At 39.3% G+C, this 14,276-nt stretch overlaps 1 non-coding gene across 1 annotated transcript; it reads left to right on the top strand.

Annotated features, from left to right (window-relative positions):
• Positions 1–1,675: 1,675 nt before the first annotated feature.
• Positions 1,676–12,735, top strand: LOC113665983 (uncharacterized). Its single transcript, XR_016188858.1, has 16 exons — positions 1,676–2,004; positions 2,579–2,723; positions 3,099–3,244; positions 4,040–4,211; positions 4,518–4,652; positions 5,011–5,253; positions 5,615–5,916; positions 6,551–6,901; positions 7,171–7,417; positions 7,725–8,059; positions 8,471–8,560; positions 9,340–9,556; positions 9,903–10,117; positions 10,885–11,031; positions 12,016–12,115; positions 12,476–12,735. It is a non-coding gene; the product is annotated as an uncharacterized LOC113665983 (transcript).
• Positions 12,736–14,276: the final 1,541 nt, after the last annotated feature.

Genomic DNA, 14,276 nt, shown 5'->3' with positions numbered 1-14,276 from the left:
CTTGCAAAAGATTTTATAGTTTCCGAAACGCGATTTGAAATTTCGAAGAGCGACCCAACCGCAAGAAAATTCTCACTAGTGCTAAAAAGGCATCTATGGACGCCTTCAGTTTAAAAAACAGAGCTAGTACCATGGCCCCAAAAGCAAAGCCACAGCACTTTCTTGACTCTCTGCCCTAGATATCCTAAGAAATCGCCCTCGATGTTTGCTCTTCAGCAGCTCAGCAGTTCAGCAGTTCAGCAGCACGAGTTTTCAGCACATTTAAAAATAATTTTGGAAAATTTGGTTTTAATTCTTTGGAATCTAAAACACGAAAAATGTCAGTACTTTTCTAAGAAGGGAGATTGAAATTAAATGTTTTGTGAGAGAAGGACTGAGCAGTGTTTCTTATATGAATTGTGTACCAGAGACCACGAGGTTGTTAAGTGTTTGTTTCAGTGGTCGAACTAGAGAGCGACTTTCTGTGTGAAGTGAATAGCATCTTAAAAATATTCCAGTGTCGGCTGTAAGATATTTCATTACAGTTTCAAGAGCATCGGTTTGTAAGAAAGACAGTTGTGTGTATATTTTGTAGATGAAGGATGTGCTCAATTGAGGATTGGGGATCAATCTTTTGACGGGACAGTAAAATACTCTCCAATGAACTGGTTTTAGACACCAGCAGTTGTTAAATTTGAAGCAGGTAATGAATTTATCAAACATATATATGAATTGTTGTTGTCATCCATATTTACCTTCCCTACGTAAGGATTTGATTGTCATTACTTGATGTTGGCGTTCAGCTGATTAGTATTGATAAAAGCATTAAATACGCAATGGGCAACAAGAAATACCTTTGAGCCGTTTGGCTTTTCAAATTTGGCGTTTCATATTTGAGAGTTCCGAAATATATTTGTCTGACATTCGCTTTGAAAGCTTTCGATATGCAGTTAAGTTGTTGACGCTATTTTATGTATTTTCATCGCATGGATGAAAACATAATTCTGATTTGGTAAAAATAGTTAATTTCTGTTTTTTCTCGAACCTTGAGGCTTGTCGCGGAAAAAAATCCAGTTTCTCTTTCTCTAGATGGTTCATCGCTTTATGAACTTTTTGGTTGTAATACCAGATTTCGGTCGATTCACAACCAAGAACAAAACAATCACAGCATCCAGTCATGACAAAGACCAACTTCTTATTGAGTCAATGAGAAAAAAGGTGAAAACAAACAGTTCCTTAAACAGAGAGGAGACGAAGAAGTGATTAGCTGTAATTTGGCGAAATCTTCGAGGGTTTGTTCAGTGAGGGGGGTGGGGCTGGGGCTGGGGGATTTAAGGGGATCATATGGTTTTTAGAAGTAGTTGAGGGGGAGCAGTTATCGTCAATGGAGTACAAATGGGGATTGCAGAAAATCGGCTATCAATTAACTGCCAATGGGGGGGGGGTGGGTGGGTCATAAGAATGTTACAGAGCTTTAAAGGGGGGAAAGGGGGATCAGGTAAGTTTTATCGTGAAACAACCAAAATCTTCCCACCTTAGACGATACATAATGCTTGGTTCCTCGTTCACCAATCAGAATGAAAATTTAGCAAAAACAAGACAATATCAACAGTAAAAACCAATGCAACCTGGTCTACTTACAAAATTAACTCGATACGTTGTCCTAAATTCTTATTTTGAACTTTCTCATCAGCGTGTTCGGGCGAAGAAGCACTTGGGCTAGAGAGCGGTCTCATTACTGATCAACAGATTACTGCTTCATCCTCCTGGGATACGGCACACGGAAAACAGAACGCCCGACTAAACCGCCAAGCCGCCCGAGGTAAAACAAGTGCCTGGTCAGCGGGAAGCAATGATCTCAATCAGTGGCTTCAAATCGATTTCGGACGAAATGTGAAAATTACAAAGCTTGCGACTCAGGGACGTAATGACTACGGCAACCAATGGGTGAAAAGTTATACTTTCGCTTACAGTGCGGATGGCAGTAACGTTCTTCAGGCCTATAAAGAGAATGAAGTTGATAAGGTGCTGTGGTGTCCTTAATAATGCAGCTTATGCAGCGAGGGCTGTAGGGAGCTTTGCAATTTATATGTAATTTTTATTTAGTTTTAATGATGGGGGTCACGTTTCATAAGATATATCACCATTTCGTGTCTGTTTATCTCTATTTCAAGTTTTGTGTCTGTATGTGCAACACATCTGGCTTCTCATTGATTATCAACTACATGTAAAATTATCTCTGACGTTTTCCATTCGAATCGTCAACTTTATGAAATTCACTAATTGATACCAAACTAACTGTTTGACTTTCCCAAAGAGCATCAGTTTGTTTAGTAATTCTAATTGGCGGTCTTTCCCCGCGGTTCTAAGTATTCGTTCATCGCTAAGTCAGCCAGTCTCACTCTCCTCCCTGAAAACAGCTGTGAATTGTTTTGAGGAGAGCTGAGATTTGATGTTCTCTTGCGCCAATCGCCGTAAAGCACTACCAACGGTACCTTCATCGTTCTTTTTTGAAATTCACTACGATTTTTTTTGCCGGTGATTGTCTTTAACCTAAATACCATGTGGAGTCACATGAATTGTTCCTTTTATTTTTCAGGTTTTTACTGGTAATGCAGATCAGAGCACCGTGGTTACCCATGTCTTGTTGCAACCAATTACAGCTCGATATGTCCAAATAAAACCAAAATCGTGGAATGAACATATTTCCATGAGGGCCGAGTTTTACGGCTGTGTCCTCTCAGGTATGAGACCAGTCATTATGTGAGGGGAAGAGGGGGGAGGGGGGGGGGAGGAGAAGGGGGAAGTGGGTAGTTGGGTCATGATCAAATTTAGCTAACTCTCCCCCTCCCCCTAACCAAGGCTCGTTAACTTTGTTATGATCATCTCTCATTGGCAGTCGATTTTCTGTAGTCACCCGTTCATTATGTTGGCGACGACCGATCCTACCTTCCTTCTTCCTATAAAACCACGTGATCCCCCCCAAATTACTCCGGACCCCTCCTCCTCAAGGTGATCACTGGTCCTTAATAGAGATGAGATAAATAACGAGGTACATGGTTATTATCAGACAGAACCTCGATCAATTAACACATTCTTTTAATGCCTTGAAATCACAGACCGTTATCAAGTACTTGGTCGGAATGTCCACATGGATTACGTTCAAGAGCATCTTCGTACAAAAAGAGAGGTAGCCTTCGGACAGACCCAGGAGCGAGCCAATAGAATCGAGCTTGAAATTCTAGCTGATACTGTATATGTTAAGGTAGGTTTTTTTACAATTTATTTTAACTTTGGCCAGGGGAAATTTGGTTTTTTAGTGGTACCCTTTCGTTTTTTCCCAAGAACCTTTCGTACTCAATAGAATCGTATTAAAGTCAGACAATTCATACCCAGTTTGTGTCAGTTCGTACCAGTCCTAACGTTCAGTGACGATCAGAACCTGGGAGATCTCACGAACAGATGTTGACTGTTGCGCACGACAAGTTAGTAAAGAGGCAAGCGGGTAAAACACAAACAAAGTTCTGTTTTGTATACTTGTGACCTTCTTAACAATAAACACTAAATTATAATTACTACCCAAGGCGATGTGAGGGTGTTGTACAAAAACTAGACACCCCACACATGAAACTTCTTCAACGCAGATTATATTGTTACTGATTGCAGAATTTAACATCAGGAACCCACCTTACTTTTAGTAAGATGGGTTCAAAACATAATTAACGTAGAAAACGAACGTAAATTAATATGGCTGGATACAAAACATCCTCGGGTAGTAAACAAGTGGTAAGCGTTTCGATCAATAAGACTGAACCTTGATGTTTTCGCAACCTCTTCGAATTACAGTTTGATGAAGAACGTATTGTAGCAATGGAGGCCATTTATAAATGACCGTTGCGATCAATTTAAATTAGTTTTGGTTTCTGACACCCAATCGAAAAGTGTTTCGATTCAGAATGTCCAAATGGAGCACGAACAGTTCTGAATTGAGAGAACATTGACTGCCTCAGGGCGGTTTCGGTATACATGTAAGGGATTATACGCTGCTTATTTCCCATAGGGTGACGTGGACTTGCGTGATACAAAAAAGTTGACAATATTCAGCCGAAAGGTGGTCTTTTTGAAAGACAGTCAACTGAACCTCAGAGCTCCCAACTTAGTGCAAAATTTAAATATTCTGTCTCCTGGTACCGATGGAGATGATGGGAAGCATGGAGTTCATGGTCCAACAGGTGAGTTAAGGACTGCCAGAAATTTAAGGCTATTATCTCCTGCCCTTTTTCGTATGTGGCTTGTGTGGGTCAGGACCAAGTATCATTTGTGTGGGGGTCTAGAGGTACCAAATCCCCGAGGGATACACCCTAGAAATAAGCTAGTAGGGATGTGCTGCAGGATGGGATCGCACTTTCACGACTGGGTTGACTGTAGTGGCGTTACTTCTACAACAGAGTCACTAGAATGGGGTCGCAAATTGTCAGAATTTTGGATTATGCAACGCAAGTTTTTATTATCATTATTTTTTAATCTGTCATCTAAAGTCACAGTCTACGCGAAAATGATGGCTGGCTATGTAAATATCATAACAAGTGGCGGAAATGGAAAACCGGGGCAAAATGGCGCGAATGGAAGAAAGGCAGCCGACAGCATGCACAAGGTACATCATTCAAGGACGTGACCCTCCGCAACGTTTGTTTATTGAAGGAAATTGAAATGAACTCATGTCAAAATGGAATGCTCACCACCAACAATTTCTCATTATTATTTTTCATCACCATCATGACCTTCTATTATCTAAGTGAAAACCTCGCTGCCGATTTAAACTTAAACTTAAATATACTTACAATGAAAATGAACTGAAATGAAATGTTTTCAAGTATTGTGTTCATCAACACTGCAGTGGGAAGGGAATGGGAACTAGTTTGGTCCTGCTTCGAAGGTTCCTCCCAAAAATTTCAATTTGCGGGGCAATGCTAAAACACTGTCTAAAGGTTACGCTTCAAATACAAATTTAACGCCTTTCAATTTACCTACCGTCATTTTACTCTCAAGAACTCGTCGCAAAGGGCTCCGATGGTCAGGAGGAAATGTCGTATCTTCAGAAATTTAGTCTGGGTCCAAAGCAATTGAAAAAGTATCCTCTGCAGCTGATAAAGATGATGACAAGATATGGTGAAGAACTTCTCTGGGCCAACGATGTCAAAAAGAGCAACGCTGTGTTCAAGTTTGTTGTAAAATTGTCAAGTGGCAAAGCTGGAGCGTCTGAATTGAGAAAAGGTTCGGTATTTTGGAATATATTTTTGTTTAATTTACCTCATTAAAATAAATAACATAAAAAGAAATTTGCTGATAACTCTATTTTCGAAAGACATGATCCCAGCTCGACAATAAATACTTATATTTCCCAAATAGATTCCATGTTTGTACAGTAATAGATTACAGATGACCTTAAAATGTGGTAAGAACAAAAGATTAGGACTGGTGGCGCAGCCTAAAAAGAGTGAATGGTTATCAATGAATTTAAGGCCGTAATCTGCATAGAAGATGATATGAAATGTAATCTCCCATTGGGAGTTTGAAGCGGTACACAGGCACTTATCAACTCCCTTGCTAATAATTCGTTTGGATTATTTCTTAGTGGCAAAGAGAAGACTGGCTTTTATGAACAAAGTAGGATATGACAGATTTGGGAAGAACCAACTGTTCGCACCTATTATCAAATGGGAGGCCTTCAAGAAACAGGTCGAAGTCATCAAAGATCGTGCAGAAACGTTTGAGAACGCTTACAATGCTATCAAAGATTCGATTACACGGCATGATGACGTTAAGACAATAGTAAAAGCACTACCACAGGCTGCCAGACTTCAAGTTGTAAAGCAAAAGAACAGACTGGTTGAGGCCAAACGAATAGCAGTAAGCGAAAAGGGAGCATATGTATTGGTAAGAGTCGAAACCTCATTGTCGAATATATAACGATTTCTTAACGAGAGTACCAACCTGTGAAACTGAGATCTCCAACTGGTCTTCCCTCTTACATTTTTCTAAGGTGAATAATGCTATACCGGCGATCTTTACTTGAAACACTCTGAATCAAAAAGCTTTCGTAGGCGAATTTTGTCAACGTTGGCATTGCATACGGCGTACTGTCCTTCTCTAAAACATTTATTTCAAAGAGAAACAGACCAGATGCTTCGATTCTAAGTAAACTTGGGAGGGACACATGAGTATAGCTTCGAAATAAAGGCCTAACGAAAAACGCGCTGGTCGGGCGGCTGGGCCTGGGTTGAAAACAAAGTTGGTCAATATTGGTGATGACATTTGATTTTTAAAGTACTTCTCTCCACCAAAGAGCATCAGTGAAGAGTTAGCAAGGCAGGCGGATTGATGAAGGATAACCTGCGATGACGTAGCATACAGTCCAGTTGGCGCGGCATTATCCCCAGTCGTCTTAAGCTACGGAGTCCTAGATAAACTCCAGCTAAAGATAAGCCAATCGGCTAAATTTCTGACTTTAACTTCCTTGTTATCCTTGCCCTAATATTACAATTGTTTTTTCTCCTCTTCGTTGCACTAGGCTATCGGTGAGCTGGAGGCAAGCATGAAAAGCAATCTTCTAGAAGCAAAAGCGATGCTTCCAGACGTGTTCGAAAAAGCAAAATTTAACAGCGACGACTTATTCGTCATTCTTGAGGGAATAACAGGATTCTTTAGTGGTGCAATGGGGAAAGATCCTTTCGCAGCCCTTAGATCAGCCCTGGGGGTTATTGGGCATTTTGCTGGCAAATGTGACCTTGGTGAACTTCAGGATAATTTGGATAAAGTAGAAAAATGGTTGAAATTTGGAAAGGACTATGCTGCCCTAAAAGACTCAAGTGAATTGGATTTTGACAAAATGGATGTGGCTGCTGTACCTGAAGTAATGCAGGTAAACACGGAAATGCTGCATCTTCAATATCTAATGTTTGTGTTTCAACAGCTTGTTATTTTATTGTTTGTTTGTTTATCTACTGATTTAATCGTTGAGTTTTATTTATTTTGTCTTTCTCTTTACCCTTTGGTCTGTTTTTTTTCTGTGTCTCTCTGACGCTCTGTCTGTGTGTCAGTCTGTGCGCCTCTTTCTTTGACCCTAACTCTATTGCTGCTTCCCAAGTGATATCCAGTTCATGACAAAAATTTTGATATTCTTATAAAAAGGCTAATCTGGAAATGAACAAAGAGGGACTTGCAGCGGACCTTGTTTGCCTGCTGGATGAGAGGTCGAAACCTCGAAACTCGGCAAAGTTTCAAGAACAGATCGAACGATATTTTATCGCCGGTGCCGCAAGAATCGATCTCATAGCAAAGGTCATGGACTTGGATAACGAAGTGGGTGGACATAAATTTGACATCTCAAACTTAGAGGAGACAGCAAATGAAATTGAAAGCCTTAGTAATTCTGGTGGTAAGGATCTTTGTGATTATACATTGCACCCTAAGATCCCACGCTCGGTCGTGCACATGTGTGGCTATACATTCTCGCCGAAATATCCCATCAAGTTAAGCTTGGATATCACGTCGCCTCACGCTTTCCCTGTTGGTGATCCTCTTTCCGTAAATAAGCAGGAAAATGAATATTAAGCGTGACAGATTCGTTTCCCAAATTCATCCAACTTACCGCAGCTGTTTTTCATAATTTCTGTTTAATTAACATAATGGTGCATTTGTATTTGAGTAGGCAAAGGCCTAATGCTGGCATATTTTCTTTTCAGATTCTCCCATTGCTGAAAACACACAACAGATGTTTCTGGATGGTTTACTTACGTTCTATCAGCAGATAGAAACAGGATTTGCCCGACAATTGTACCAGTTGTACAAAGGTTTCGAGTTTCGCTCTTTATGGATTGTTCAGGAAAAATTAGCTGAATTCGAACGGCGAGCAGTGTTAGCCGCGCAGGGAACAGGAAATCTCCAAGGGGTTTTAGAGCTTACAAAAGCACTTCAAGAAATTGACGATATCGAAAATAAGGGACAGCGATGTTTCACAAAATTTCGTCACACAATTACCACGCACAAATAGACGTTTGACAGTGCTAAAGAAAACGTGGTGTGTGGTGTTTTTCTTTTGTCTTTGTGAAAATGAGCTATTAAATAAAACAGACGTTTTTTGCAGTTGTTAGAGTTGCTGTTGATATTTCAGTGAACTTTTGTTCCTTGTTTTCCCTTTTGTTTTTTGGTATTTTTCGTTGGGTAGTTCATTCAGTAATTGACTGTTTAGCCCCCTTGGATTAAGTTAAAACCTCGTTAAACACTCATTTCATTTCCTTCATTTGACTTTTGATTTTTGATTTTGTCTTTCTGAGCAAACTTTGGCAGTTCTCCGTATGGCTTGTTACCTTGTTCGATTGTTGCAGGAAAGGTTTTATATGCTACTTCATTTCTGTAGAAGGAACCTCTGCATTAAATGTCATATTGCTATAAAATTCTTTACTTATAGTTTCTTCATCATTTCTTGCAGATGTTTGACGAACTTCATAAGGGCGCTACGAGGTTTTCATTGAAAATTTCAGATAGCTGCGATCTATGTAATAATGTGCGCCTTTTGAAGGTAATAACTAGGCTCAGATAGATTGTGCTGGAATAACTTTGGCCATAATTTTAAAGTAAGGGCATCGAGCATAAGGCCAGCATAATGAGTAAGATTCCTTGCGTTAAACTGCGTTTCTAGTACTTATTTACTAAAATTTTTGAGGTCCTTTTTTTTTAATTTCTATTTCTTTTCTGCAATTTTTTAAGACTAAGTTACTTCATTGAAAGCCTGATTTCAAGGCTTTACAAATACCACGCGATTATATACAGTTTATAATCTCTTCAGAAACACACATGGCTTTTAAACACTCTTAAATTTAGTTACTACATGGAGCATAATATAAAAAAAGGAGAATAATTTTGGACACAATGTTTTGCTTTTAGGGGTGATTCTTAAAAGCATAATTGTCCAATTGTCAACCACAATTGTTATTCTTTAGTTGAACTATGTTTAACCGTGTTTATAACTGAATAAAAATCATGATCAGAGACAGAGATCTGAAAAACTGGATTTTCCACAGGTTTATTTATTCAGTAACATGAATTTTCAAAATGCACTTAATTTAAGGTCGACAAACATCGGTTTAAGCAGCTGTTACGGAAAAAACAATGCAAAACCGTGTTTTAACAAAACAGCTTTTAAACATGTTTATGCTTTGGTGTGAGTGGGGAATTTGACTGTCAATGAAGATAACGTTCAGTCTAAATTTTCTAACTGACGATAAGAATTAAGATCTGTTCGCCCTAATCTCCATGATTTTTTTTTTCGTTTTCTGTTTTCGACTTTTCTTTTTACAGATGTACGTTGAGCTAGAAGGTAACGAATCTCAAAGCGGGGATTACCCATCGAGGGTTTATCTTAAATTAAGACATCTCAGTGGCTCTTACTTTAGAGATGGAAACGGGAATGTCAGGGAATTCCGGCAGCCTTTAGGATCATGGCGGACGTTAGAATTCGACCGATTTGCAATCACTAATACCGAAGGATGCAACAAAGAAAAAGCAAAAGGAAACAGTGAGTAATGATTTAAAAGGCTAACCTTATATAGTATTTCACGAAAGCCCTTCTTCCTGGTGTCACGCAACTCTATCATCAAGGCGTGACATCCTACAGAACGGCTGTCAAGTAACTGCGAAGGAGATTAGACTCCGACCACACCAATTCGTTTTCGTTCTTCAACGCATACTTTTTTATGCTTTTCTTCCTCCTATCATTAACTAAAGCCAGAAAAGCGCTGATGAAAAAGGAGCGTGGAGCATTTTGAAAAACGCGTCCTTTATAACCTTGATAAGTCTGGACATAGTGGGCATCGCTGTCCTTTCAAATTATTTGTAAAACATTTCTTCTCGCAAATTTTCAGAGGATTCTCTCTTCTGTATGGGCAAGGACGATAACCGCTTTCAACCAATGTGCTGTCATTATCTTAGCGGTTCACCGTGTGATGACACACTTCTTGGAGCAGAAGAATGCCGGAGTCCATTAGGAACTTACGAGATGACCATACCGATTGATAGCAAAACTCCCTGTAAAGCCAGTGGCTCGCGCGTAACAGACGGAAACTGCAAGGACTTTGATGTAAGCTGAAGTTATTAGATTTGACTAAGAGGTTGTTGGGAATCTAAAAAGAAAGACAATCCCCACGTATTCCAGGCTAACAATTTTCCACAGGCGATAATTCACAATTGCAGAGGAACAGTAATATTTTAACGTCAAAGTTGGCGTTTTACTTGTCCAAATTATATTACTTTTCAGTGGAATAAAAAAGGTTTTTTTCCTTGATTTTTCCTATATCACATTTCTCCCCAGATTTCTTTACTGATCAATTTTTTGAAATAACTAGATGTGAGTGAAATATCGATTGACGCAACCCCCCTCCCCCTCCCCCCTTCCCCCCGTTCCTCGAAATTCGAAGCACGGTTTAATTTCCGTGGTGACGTATGTTATGGTGGTGTTGTATTTCCAAGAGAGCTACCATTCTTTTTTCGTTGCTTGCATCCCAGAGAATATTTTATCTGATGCCTCGTAAGAAAATTGAAGCAAACAATGGCATTATAAAACTTATAATGTAGATGTCATGCATTTAGGAAAGTATTTTTAAAAAACTTTTGCTCTTTGTTCATTTCAAAACAAATAATTGTTAATTATTGCCGGAATGAGATTGGAGTATTGGCTACTTGTTATGGCCATAAGGGTCCTAAACTAAAGTCATGTACCAAATTATGTTAGAATCGAAAACGACTGCGCATGCGGTTAAAACGTTAAACGGATAAAATTAATGGAAAGATGCTGGCGGCTACAATATGTTGTGATTTATCCAATTTTTTTCTTCTTTTGTGCATCAGCGTTCAGTTTTCACAAAAATGAACGTGTGGATTCAGTATCTGTACTGGACTGGTGAGTACCCAAAAGGTCCAGACGACCCAAGATGCAGCAAGTTCCAGGACCCAGACTCCGAGGCCGAGCATGTTCCCATAACTATTAACCATGAGGTGATATCGAGTCATAGAGAAAATTATAGAGAAAAAGAGCTAATAAACGTAGTGGAATACTGCAGTCACTGTGATTTAAGGAGGATTGTAAATGGCTCTAATTAGTTTAAAGCAATGGGACATGAATAAGAATAAAGTAATTGCTAAACATTTTCTGTGTTTCAAATTTATTGCACACATTCAGGGAGAAAGGTATAAGTAGTTGAGCAGCTAATGGTTTGCGCGCTGCATGAGTTCTAGTTACGTACGAAAAGGTTCGGCTCATGTGTTCGTGTGGTCAGCGGACATTCCCAATAATGCCTGACGCACTGAATAGAAGCCTGGCTGGTTCCATAGTGACCATAACAGCTACAGTGGTAGAAAAACTGATCATTACATGGGTCTTTTGGTTCGTGAGCAGATAAAGCTGAGCATGGTCTGTTGTATATGAGACACCAACGATCTTCTTATCCTGCAATCAGAAAAAAAAAACTGGAATTATTCGAATGAAAGCAAATAGAGAAGAATATTTGACTCCTTCCGTTTAATAATTTATCATATATTCTTTATTTTGGAGACTTTAATCGATCTAACTCCTGATAAAAAGGACCCACATACATGTTGTCCAATTACAGAGCATACATCAATCCATGTCGGCGTATCACGTCAGATAACGTGAATAATCCAGGTTTTTATCTGCGTTAAGGTAAGGCAAACAATCTGACAGACATTACACTTCCCGTTATCAATAAAATTACAGAGAGAATAGTGTTGAATTTCTCCTTTGGAGTTACTACATTCGATTTACCCTTAATGACTCTAATTTGACTTGTTAAAATGTTGCTGGTGATTGGAACTTGGTTCCCATTCAAATCTTCAATATTGTGTTCACACTGGGAGAAGTGTCCAGTTCCTCTGGGTCTTTGTGGTCCTTGTGAACCGTTACAGGGGCAAGAGAAAATGTGATCTTTGTTTTTTCTCTTTTTCTTTTTTCGCTTGAAGTAGATCGATCGTGGTTTTGCTACGCCTTATTTAAGGTTCCCTGGAGGTGATTTGATAATTGTGGCTGGCAAATGCCACTTACCAGAGCTAAACATAAACCGAAGTAAAGATCTTTTAAACGAACTAAAAAGGGTATACTCACCTTTATCTTCGTTTCAGATATCGCCATGGCTAACTTGTTTTCTGACACATTTAAATTTTCCTCCAAACGTTTGAGTCCAGTATTCACCTAAAGCGCAATTCTGAGGTTAAGAGGTAGTTAAGAATAGCAACAAGACAGTTTGGTTAAAAGTTCTTATTCGTCTTTGATTAACACTCTTAGAAAGAACTTCTATGTTTCCTCAACTGAAAAAAAAAACAAAAAAAACAAAAAAACAAAAAAAACAAAACAAACCTCTTGCGCTTTGTAACAACATATCGTCGGTCTTTGTAATTAACTAAGCTTTCTAATAACCTGGTCTAGGACAAGTAGACCCGATAATATCTGTCAATCCTGTTAATAACGATGACGATAATAGCAACGATAATGAAAATGACAATAATAATGATGATAACAGTGATTACGATATTGATTCTGATAGCAATAGTACCGGTGGTGATGGAGATGATGTCGAGAATGAAAATTGTGTTATTGATTATAACGATAATTTAAATAGTGAAAATCTGTCCCTCAACGAAAACACCAACTGCGAGTCTTATTATGTTTTCCTGGTCCTTTATTAACTATTTATTAGGGTACATGGCTAGTAATTAAGTTCAGCTTAATTGCTTTACCCAAGGCTGACAGTTAGCTGGCTTTGTCAGAAAAATAGACATATCAAAACTTTTCTGACGGACGATAAGACATGTATCTTTTGGTTGATTAGTATACTAAGCCATGAGCTGAGTATGCTAATCGCAGCGTTTGGGAATACATAGGAAATAGTAGTAACCTACACTGAAGCCGAAAAATTTGGAATTGAGACCGTATCATCGACCGTACAAGGTGCTTCTTTTAGCATGCGCGGCCGACTGCATTGCGGGCACTGTCTTAGCCATTACGTAATGGAAGGGTGAGGAAGAAAGTAGTGCGCAGGCCCGATTCCGTGCGTAACTTGGATACCCCATTAGTATGTGCCAGGAGACACCGGCAGATGACAGTGAAGTGCGCATACTCGAGTGCCGAGCTTTGGTGCAGCGTTCCGCGGACACACGGTTAGGCATTACATGAGGGCTTCACGTGGGGTAGTGGATATGAAGCCGCGTAAGCAAGTAATTTGAAAAACGCTTTTTGAGCGGGAAATCAAACTGGTGAAGTTGTAGTTGAACAGTAATTCTTAGTATTTTGCAATTCTAATCAACTCGCAAAGCAACAATACCAGCAGAGCTAAGGCTTTGTCAACCGGAGGAAATTGTTGTAATTCACGTTCGCGGAGAGAGGGTTTTGTGTGAAAATCGACTGGAAAGAAAGAGACAGAGCGACCAAAGAAAGCAAGAAGTAAAAGGTGTAAAGCGAGTCGAGAAAAACGCGCAGGAAAATTAGAGAGGACGCCAAAATAGGCAGAATACGGCGAGAGGAGTGCAGAAGAGAGCAAGAAAAGGCATAGGTAAAAGACGAATATGTAGCGAAGAGCAACGCGAGAAGGAAAATTTTAAAGTCGCTCTGGAAAAGAATGAAAAGAGGTCATCAACAAACAGAAGCAAACTACAAAGGATCCGAGAAAGAAGAGGAGGTAGGTCGTATCTTATCTGGGTTTCCTCTTACGCTAAGGCCCAGAAAAAAATTCAATTTTTTTATATCAAGCGTCTTTTGATTTTGATTCTAGCTTCAGTTTATACTTCAAATCACGTTTCGGTAAAATAATGACTTGGGCATTCATTGCTCAAAAACCCTCAAGCCGGTTCATCGCTCCAATAACACTTCAAAGTGTTCGTATTCTTCAAGTTATTTCTCGTCGTTTGGAATGTTTAATACAGTCGTGGTGATACGGGAAAGAGGTCATCTCTCGGATTACGTTTTGCCTAGAAAGTTTTCAAATGATAGCGAACGGCGTGAGCAAGTTTCTACCTCTTTCTCTCTCTTCAGTTAACAATCATAGGGTTTACTTTATTCGTTAAAAAAACATCGCGCTTTGTCGAAGATGGGTTGTTTTACCCTAAGAATGAGATTGAATCAGCGGTGTTCATGTTGACATTAAATCTGACGCGGTAATTTGATTTTGACAATATGGTCATGTGAGAACCCGGCAAACATCTGGGAATTATATTACTGACCGCAAATGTGT

Source organism: Pocillopora damicornis, chromosome 7 (genome assembly GCF_964200805.1).
Source record: "Pocillopora damicornis chromosome 7, jaPocDami1.2, whole genome shotgun sequence".
Lineage (NCBI taxonomy): Eukaryota > Metazoa > Cnidaria > Anthozoa > Scleractinia > Pocilloporidae > Pocillopora > Pocillopora damicornis.
The sequence above is the reverse complement of the archived record's forward strand: the minus strand, read 5'-3'. Positions and strand labels throughout refer to the sequence as shown.